The sequence below is a fragment of the Macrobrachium nipponense genome, chromosome 43 (genome assembly GCF_015104395.2).
Source record: "Macrobrachium nipponense isolate FS-2020 chromosome 43, ASM1510439v2, whole genome shotgun sequence".
NCBI classification, from domain to species: domain Eukaryota; kingdom Metazoa; phylum Arthropoda; class Malacostraca; order Decapoda; family Palaemonidae; genus Macrobrachium; species Macrobrachium nipponense.
This window is the reverse complement of record NC_061104.1, coordinates 17,550,183-17,559,814: the sequence shown is the minus strand read 5'-3', so window position 1 is coordinate 17,559,814 and position 9,632 is coordinate 17,550,183.

Below are 9,632 nucleotides of genomic sequence, written 5' to 3'. Positions count from 1 at the left end.
GGTTACCATGCATCAAACATTACCTCACAAAAAGCCAGATACCTGAACCCTCATAACACGTTTAAATGACTGAATACTCTAAAGGCAACATTGATCCCTTAACACTTACCAGTATTGCAGAAAATCAGACTAAATTCATCAAAACAGGTGTGAGGTAATCTTGTAAGTAATCAAATTAATCAAAGGGCATCACTCCATCTACAACTTTAAAAGTCTAAGTAATTCCCTGATTTCAGAAGTCTAAGTACTTCCCTGGTTCTAAGTCACTTCAAATAAATTGAAGGAAAGCAAATCAATTACCACTCTAGGTTTTTACCTAACATAAATATAATCATAATCAAGTATACTTATACTGGTGTAAGATAAAGAAAACACTCATAAAAATTTTAAATACAAAAATTTATTATTAAATTCAAAATTTATAAGTGAAATTCACAATATCAGGGAAAATTACTGTTACTCGAAAACAAAGTAAAGTTTAATTAATTCTTGAATCAAATTAAGTAAAATTAAATCAAAATTAATTTGTCACAAAATTCAAGAAAATTAATTCAATTGAAATTCAAAAGTGTTAGGCAATAATTGAAAATTTGAAATTAATTCACAAGTGCTAAACAACAATAAAACTTGAAAAGAATTCTAAGTAAATGCAAATTAATTCACAAGTGTTAAATTTAATTAAATGTGCAATGATTAAGCAATGAAAATAACTAAGTCAATTAAATTGTGAATGCAAATGAAAATATAAAACAAAAAGACACACTTCAATAAGAAAATGAATAAGTGCACAAACAATGGAACAGACACAAACACAACAAATAGCAATGTGTAAAAGTGTAAATCTTTTTCACTCAAAAACACTGTAACCAACAGTTTTTACCAAACCTTCACAACCATCTGTTATTAGTTAACCACAGTTCCTATCAATTATTAGTTAAACACAATTCCTATCCGTTATTAGTTATTAGTTAACCAAACACTTTTCTGATTAACTTTTAGTTACTAGTTAAACACAGTTCCTAACCGTTATTAGTTGCAACTAATAAAAATATAACACTTTACCTTTTTGGTATACCAACTTCTTTCTCTCTTACTGCAGCTTGTATATTACACTTTTACAAAAACCAGGCTCCGTTACAAAATGTTTGTTCAGATTCCACAAAAGAAACTAAATAATACTAAATAAACTCTAAGAAATATCAAATATGAAATTCTCACAAGTTACGAGTGACCAATGTACGTTACGTTAATATAATCTCAATGTCGAGAGAGAGAGAGAGAGAGAGAGCGAGAGAGAGAGATCTGACTGCCTCGAGGTCCTAAGATAGAGTAAAATGAAATTTTCTTCCTTTACGGAAACTGGAGAGGGCAGATATGATACAAAACGTTCTTGTCACGAATGCTTCCAGTAGCTTTGAAATCTGATGCAATCTTCATAAATAAAATGAGCAATTCCCACGTGGGACTTGACAAAGACATACGCGTACAAGACGAGTTTGTTAAAAAAAAGAAAGACACGTACCCGATCGAAACGGAGTCTAAGCGATAATTAAGATTGACATGTTTTGATAACAACGCAAGACTCCAGCTCGCTCGCTATCACACGTATTGACAGATTAGGGAAGCAAACGGAGATCTCTCTCTTTTTACGTTATATATATATTCTTTAACAACATAATGTAATGCGAAATCTGAACACACATTTTAAAACATCCTATTCTAAGCTATCTAGGAATCTGAAAAAATGTTACATGACATTTCAAAGAGGGGAAACATGCATTTTGAAAGTAGCAATATATAATAATATATATATATGTATATATATCGAGCTACAATGTCCTTTAATATCTAATTTGCTCTACCTCGGAATTAATATATCTTCATATATGCTTAACCGAAGGGGAATTTTTTTCTCGATAATAGACTTGCCTGGACCGGGGCGCGAACCCATGGAGCCTTTCAAATCCAGGAACGTCAGTGAAGCTTTTACCTACTACACCACCGTTGGTGTAGTAGGGAAAAGCTTCACTGACGTTCCCTGGATTTGAAAGGCTCCATGGGTTCGCGCCCCGGTCCAGGCAAGTCTATTATCGAGAAAAATTCCCCTTTGGTTAAGCATATATACTATATTAAAATATATTAATTCCGAGGTAGAGCGAATTAGATATTAAAGGACATTGTAGCTCGATATATGTATATGAATCACGGAAATGTGATATGACCTATATATATGTATATATATATGTAGTATATATATATATATATATATATATATATATATATATATATATATATATATATATATATATGAAAGCATAAGTTAAAATATGCTATAAAATATCCTATGCATAAAAATGTTACGAATATGGATGATTTTTCAATATGCAGTAACACCAATAAACAAAGAACGATATTTGAATATGAATAATATTGAATATCTTCTACTTTTCATCCAAGCCTAAACAGGAATTAAACGCCTGCATAGCTGAGTGTATGCTCTCTCTCTCTCTCTCTCTCTCTCTCTCTCTCTCTCTCTCTCTCTCTCTCTCGATATAGTTTATCATTCACAGATTAAAATTGTAACATTTTTCAATATATAATAAAAAAAAATATTTTTTAACTTCATCTGGCGTTCAATAAATCTGAGGTAGACATTATTATTATCAAATGATTAAGTATCATTACATATTCTTATAAATCTCTGAGAATATATCGGAAAGTATATTCCTACAATATGTTAATAAAAAATGAATGACTCAAAACAAGGTAGTTTTTGCCTTCATTCATATTTTATCAGGGGAAAAATTCAAAGACAAAGTACGTTAGGCGAGAAACATCTTTCGGGAAAAAAGAATGTTGATTTAATTAAATTTTCCTCCTTTTCATCTTCATTACACCTAAATACATGTGCTGAAATATGCGCATATCTGTTCACTCGAGATTAAAACAAAATTACTTCACTTAACGTCTTTTCATTCTAGTGATTCTTATGAAGGTAAAATAAATTGCAATAATCTAATAAACCATCTTCTCAGCTCTGAAACAGGTAAGAGTAAAAACATAAGATGAAGCAATTCGTTTTACATTAATTGTGAACTAACTATATTAAATATACAAAGCTAACAAATTGGTATTCGAACTGCTTTCTAAAGGTGAAAGGAATGGAAAGTATATCAATTAGTTAATTAAAAAAAATATCATGAAATATCTTTATTTACGACAGTTTGGTTTAGTACATTTAGTACATATGTACAGAGCAACTCAGCAGCACGTAATACTTTTACTTAACATGCCCCGTGATTACTGAAAATGAATTTTTAAAAAATCATACAATAATTGTTAAAATAAATTTTCAAAAAATATATTATTGATTTCTTTACATTTATAATGAAATTTGACTTTGTACATATGTACAGCACATTTCCACATAAAATAAAAGGATAAAATACGTCACTGGATAAAAAGTCATACTTATAATTAATTCTGATTACGAAACACTATTTAAAATAAAAAATGTAATTCACAACACGAATTGGTATAGTGTATTTTCAAAAACGATTAATTATTAACGTTCAAAATTTTAACCCTATACGCGAATAGGTATATCCTTAAAAATAATTAAAACCATATACATCCTAACCCCAACTCAGAAAAGGATTAAAAATAAAGGAATTAGGATGAATTAAGCGTTGTAAATTGGTAATCGAACTGCTTTCGGGAGAGGGACAGAGAGCAATGGATTTCATGACTCTTCAAGGATGACGTAGCGAGACAATCAATGAAAAAATAAACGGTCTCGTTAAGAGTAAATATATTGTTGTCATTTTCCACCAATATGGTTCATGGGGTTTCAGGCTAAAGTTGAGATGCTCTCGACTCATGAGAATGAGGATTTTCTCTCTCTCTCTCTCTCTCTCTCTCTCTCTCTCTCTCTCTCTCTCTCTCTCTCTCTCTCTCTCTTTCTGTATGTGACACCCACTTTCAAGAAAAGATGTTAATTTTTCGAACCCATAAAATCTACATGTCCACTTTTTCATTTCCTTTATTCCAGAATCAATAACTTTCAAAATCTCTGTCACCCTGTCTCTGTCTTTCTCTAGCAAATAAAATTTTAGGAAACGCTGTTAACATTTTGAAGCCATAAAAACTACAATTTTGCTTTCTATGAACTCGAACTGTCGGCTCTCTCTCTCTCTCTCTCTCTCTCTCAAAGTGGCACAGGCCTTTAAAAAGATGTAACATTTCAAATCTCTCTGCGAACTCAACCTCTTAAATATATATTCTCCATCACTTTCCATTCGGCCCCGTACTTTCACATCGCTTGCCTCTCTCTCTCTCCCTCTCTCTCTCTCTCTTGTCCAATGCTAACTGTGTCTTGTTCTACAATTCGGTGTTAAAAAAAAATTAAGCATGCGGTTAAAAAGAAGCATTCACTAACCATATAAATTTAATTAACCTGAGAAACATTAATCTAAATATTACCATATCATGCAACGTTGAGGTCGTAGTGCATTCGAATAATCTCTCTCTCTCTCTCTCCATTATATATACATACATGCACGCATATATATACACACAAACACCTAGGGTATACTAAAGGCAGGAGTTCCACATTGGACGAGTGGGTTGCGTGCTCGCCTATCGATCTGGTAAAGCGAGTTCGCTCTCCGCTCAGCCAACGCGGAACCAGAGGCATTTATTTCTGGAGATTATAAATTCATTTCCCGGTATAATGTGGTTCGGATCCCACAATAAGCTGTAGGTCGTGTTGCTAAGTAACCCTAGCCACGTAAAAATATCTAATCCTTCAGGCCAGCCCTAGGGGGAGCTTAATCAGCTCAGTGGTCTGGTTCAACTACGAGTTAATTTTTACTAAAGGTAAGGGACAAATAATTTCTGATTGTAATTTCTACTGCAGTTCATAGCGAGCATGAAAAACATGTCCACTTTAAGCAAGGAAAAACATTAAGCCTTATTCCTCAATAATAAGGAAAAACATTAAGCCTTATTCCTCAATAAAAAAAACAATAAAACATCCACATTAAGCCAGAGGAAAAACATTAGGCCTCATCGCTCAATAATAGGAAAAACTTAAGCGCTATTCTTCATAATAAGGAAAACATTAAGCGTCTTCTCAATAATAAGGAAAAACATTAGCCTTATTCCTTCTAATAAGGAAAAGCATTAAGCTTATTCTTCCATATAAGAGGAAAAGCATTAAGCCTTATTCCTCAATAATAAGGAAAACAATTAAGCCTTAAAAAATTCCTCAATAATAATGAAAAACCTTAAGCCTTATTCCTCACATAAGGAAAAAAAAACATTAAGCCTTATTCCTCATAAGAAGAAACATTAAGCCTTTATTCCTTCAATAATAAAGGAAACATTAAGCCTTAAAAATTTCCTTCAATATAAGGAAAAGGCATAAGCCTTATTCCTCCAATAAAAAGTTCCTCCCAAGTATTAAGTAGGAAAAACATTAAGCCTTATTTCCTTCAATATAGGAAAAACATAAGCCTTATTCCTCATAATAAGGAAAAACATTAAGCCTTATTCCTCATAATAGTTAAAAACCATTAGCCTTATTCCTTCCCAATAATAAGGAAAAACATTAAGCCTTATTCCTCAATAATAAGGAAAAACATTAAGGCCCTTATTCCTCAATAATAGAAACATTAAGCCTTATTCCTCAATAATAAGGAAAAACATTAAGCCTTGTGCCTCAATAATAAGGAAAAACATTAAGCCTTATGCCTCAATAATAAGGAAAAACATTAAGCCTTATGCCTTCATAATAAGGAAAAACATTAAGCCTTATTCCTCAATAACAAGGAAAAACATTAAGCCTTATGCCTCAATAATAAGGAAAAACATTAAGCCTTATTCCTCAATAATAAGGAAAAACATTAAGCCTTATGCCTCAATAATAAGGCGAAAAACCAATTAAGGGCCTTAACGCCCAATAATTAAGGGGAAAAAAACATTAAGCCCTTATTCCTCAATAATTAAGGAAAAACCAATTAAGGTCCTTAAAAACGGGCCTCAATAATTAAGAAAAAAACATTAGCCTTATGCCTCAATAATAAGGAAAAACATTAAGCCTTATGCCTCAATAATAAGGAAAAACATTAAGCCTTATTCCTCAATAATAAGGAAAAACATTAAGCCTTATTCCTCAATAATAAGGAAAAACATTAAGCCTTACTCCTCAATAATAAGGAAAAACACTAAGCCTTAAGCCTTAATAATAAAGAAAAACATTAAGCCTTATTCCTAAATAATAAGGAAAAACATTAAGCCTTATTCCTCAATAATAAGGAAAAACATTAAGCCTTATTCCTCAATAATAAGGAAAAACATTAAGCCTTATTCCTCAATAATAAGGGAAAACATGAAGCCTTATGCCTCAATAATAAGGAAAAACATTAAGCCTTATTCCTCAATAATAAGGAAAAACATTAAGCCTTATTCCTCAATAATTAGGAAAAACATTAAGCCTTATGCCTCAATAATAAGGAAAAGCATTAAGCCTTATACCTCAATAATAAGGAAAAACATTAAGCCTTATTCCTCAATAATAAGGAAAAACATTAAGCCTTATGCCTCAATAATAAGGAAAAACATTAAGCCTTATTCCTCAATAATAAGGAAAAACATTAAGCCTTATTCCCCAGCAATAAGGAAAAACATTAAGCCTTATGCCTCAATAATAAGGAAAAACATTAAGCCTTATTCCTCAATAATAAGGAAAAACATTAAGCCTTATTCCTCAGCAATAAGGAAAAACATTAAGCCTTAAGCCTTAATAATACACCTTCGAATGGAAATCCACATTCACAAAAGCAGGCCAACAATGAATCTTGATATTGCCAGTTGCAGTCAACCCGGAAACGGTTATGCCCGAGAGCGCCCATCGTATTTACAAACGGTAAACCTGTCAATCAAATTATTAAAACCACGACCGCTGGGAAACGCGATAGTCTTGGATCACAACCTACGACTTAATTCAACTCGGTCTGAATACGTTTCCGATAAAGAGCCGCCCGGAATTTAATTGTATGGCGTTTCTAGGGGAGCAACAAAATACAAGGATTTCGTGCAAATTATATACCTTATGTGCTCAATGCTCTTTAGAATTTATGCATGACTTTTATTTCAAGCTTCAGCCGAGTTTGAACGATATTATTCCAATTCGAACACCATTAGTGATAAATATATCACCTAATTAGCTAGAAGGTATGATTAAGTAATCCCAAAGCCACGGAAGATTGGAAGAAGATGAGGTGTAGAATACACAAACACACACATAAATATACTCTCTATATATGTATATACATACATACATATATATATACAAATATATATATATATATAATATATATATATAGATATATATCTATATATTATATATATATATATATATATATTTATTAACAGAACATCGGGGATTGCTACGAGTCAAAGAAAAAGAAAAAAAAGAAGGGTAAAAAAATACAAAGCCTGCTTATTGAGGTACACGCACAACAAAAGGTTTTAATCAGACCTCTTTCAGTTGCATAAATTTCAAATAAAGATTATTCACTCGTGAATCGATGCTGATACAACTTTGGTTACAAATTAATTTAGGCCAGTGTTCTAAAGCATTATATTGGCTGCAGTCTACTGAATTTCAAAACACACAAACTCTCTCTCTCTCTCTCTCTCTCTCTAAGTCGTTTCAATCAGTCACGAAATAAATTCTAAATGAATCCGTGGAGTAATAACGAGGTTCAAAAGATGCCAAGCACGAACATTTTCACAGTAGCAATCAACGATGGAATCACCTGGAATGTCAAATCACGTTCTAACACGTGTGATCAATCTAAAATTAAAAAGACAGGATTGTGTCGTCATTGTGAATAAAGCGCCGACACAGAAAAAGAATCACTGAAATAGACAGTTATTTACTTGGCCAGGACAACATGGAAGGTTTTGAAGGACATAAGAATGCGAGACACTCCCTTCCCAAAATCTGAAGGCACAACGTTCCGGTAAACTCCTGCAAAATCTGAAGGACACATGAATGCGAGAAACTCCTTTCTCAAAATCTGAGGGTCACAAACTATAACTGGTTCACTTAAGGTAGATTCTTGGATGAGCCCTATGCCTACGAGACGTTAGTTTGGCGGTCGCTGATTGGCTGGGAGCTGCCTACCTCCCGGTACCAGCCAATCAGCAGCCGCCAAACAAACGTCTCGTAAGAATAGAGCTCATCCAAGAATCTACCTAAAGTGAACCAGCTATACTTTCGCAAAATCTGAAGGGCAGGCACAAGACTGTCACAAACTCCTGCAAAATCTGAAGGACGCAAGATTGTGAGAAACTATCTTCGCAAAATCTGAAGGACATAAGAATGAGGTAATTCCTTTCGCAAAATCTGAAGGACATAAGAATGCGGTAATTCCTATCGCAAAATCTGAAGGACATAAGAATGCGAGAAACTTCTTTTGCAAAACCTGAAGGACATAAGAATGCGAGAAACTTCTTTTGCAAAACCTGAAGGACATAAGAATGAGGTAATTCCTTTCGCCAAAATTTGAAGGACATAAGAATTGAGTATTCCTTTCGCAAAACTTTGAAGGACATAAGAATGAGGTAAAATCCTGAAGGACATAAGAATGGGGTAATTCCTTTCGCAAAACTGAAGGACATAAGAATGAGGAATTCCTCGCCAAAACACCTTGAAGGAAAACCAAATAAGAATTGAGGTAAGTTTCTTTAAGCAAAATCTGAAGGACATAAGAATGCGGTAATTCCTATCGCAAAATCTGAAGGACATAAGAATGCGAGAAACTTCTTTTGCAAAACCTGAAGGACATAAGAATGCGGTAATTCCTATCGCAAAATCTGAAGGACATAAGAATGCGAGAAACTTCTTTTGCAAAACCTGAAGGCATAGAATGCGGTTAAAATTCCTACGCATCTGAAGGCATTTAAGAATGCGAGAAAACTTCTTTTGCAAAAACCTGAAAGGAACATAAGAATGAGGTAAATTCCTTTCGCAAAACCTGAAGGACAAAGAATGAAGGATTTCCTTTCGCAAATCTGAAAGGACAATAAAGATGCGGTAATTCCTATCGCAAAATCTGAAGGACATAAGAATGCGAGAAACTTCTTTTGCAAAACCTGAAGGACATAAGAATGAGGTAATTCCTTTCGCAAAACCTGAAGGACATAAGAATGAGGTAATTCCTTTCGCAAAATCTGAAGGACATAAGAAGCGAGAAACCTTCTTTGCAAAAACCTGAAGGACATAAGAATGCCGTAAATTCCTATCGCAAAATCTGAAGGACATAAGAATGCCGACTTCTTTGGCATAAGACATAAAATGAAGGTAATTCCTTTCGCAAAACCTGAAGGACATAAGAATGAGGTAATTCCTTTCGCAAAATCTGAAGGACATAAGAATGCGGTAATTCCTATCGCAAAATCTGAAGGACATAAGAATGCGAGAAATTTCTTTTGCAAAACCTGAAGGACATAAGAATGAGGTATTTCCTCTCGCAAAATCTGGAGGACATAAGAATGCGACAAACTACATACTTCCGAAAAACCTGAAGGACATAAGAACGCAACAAACTACGTTCACAAAA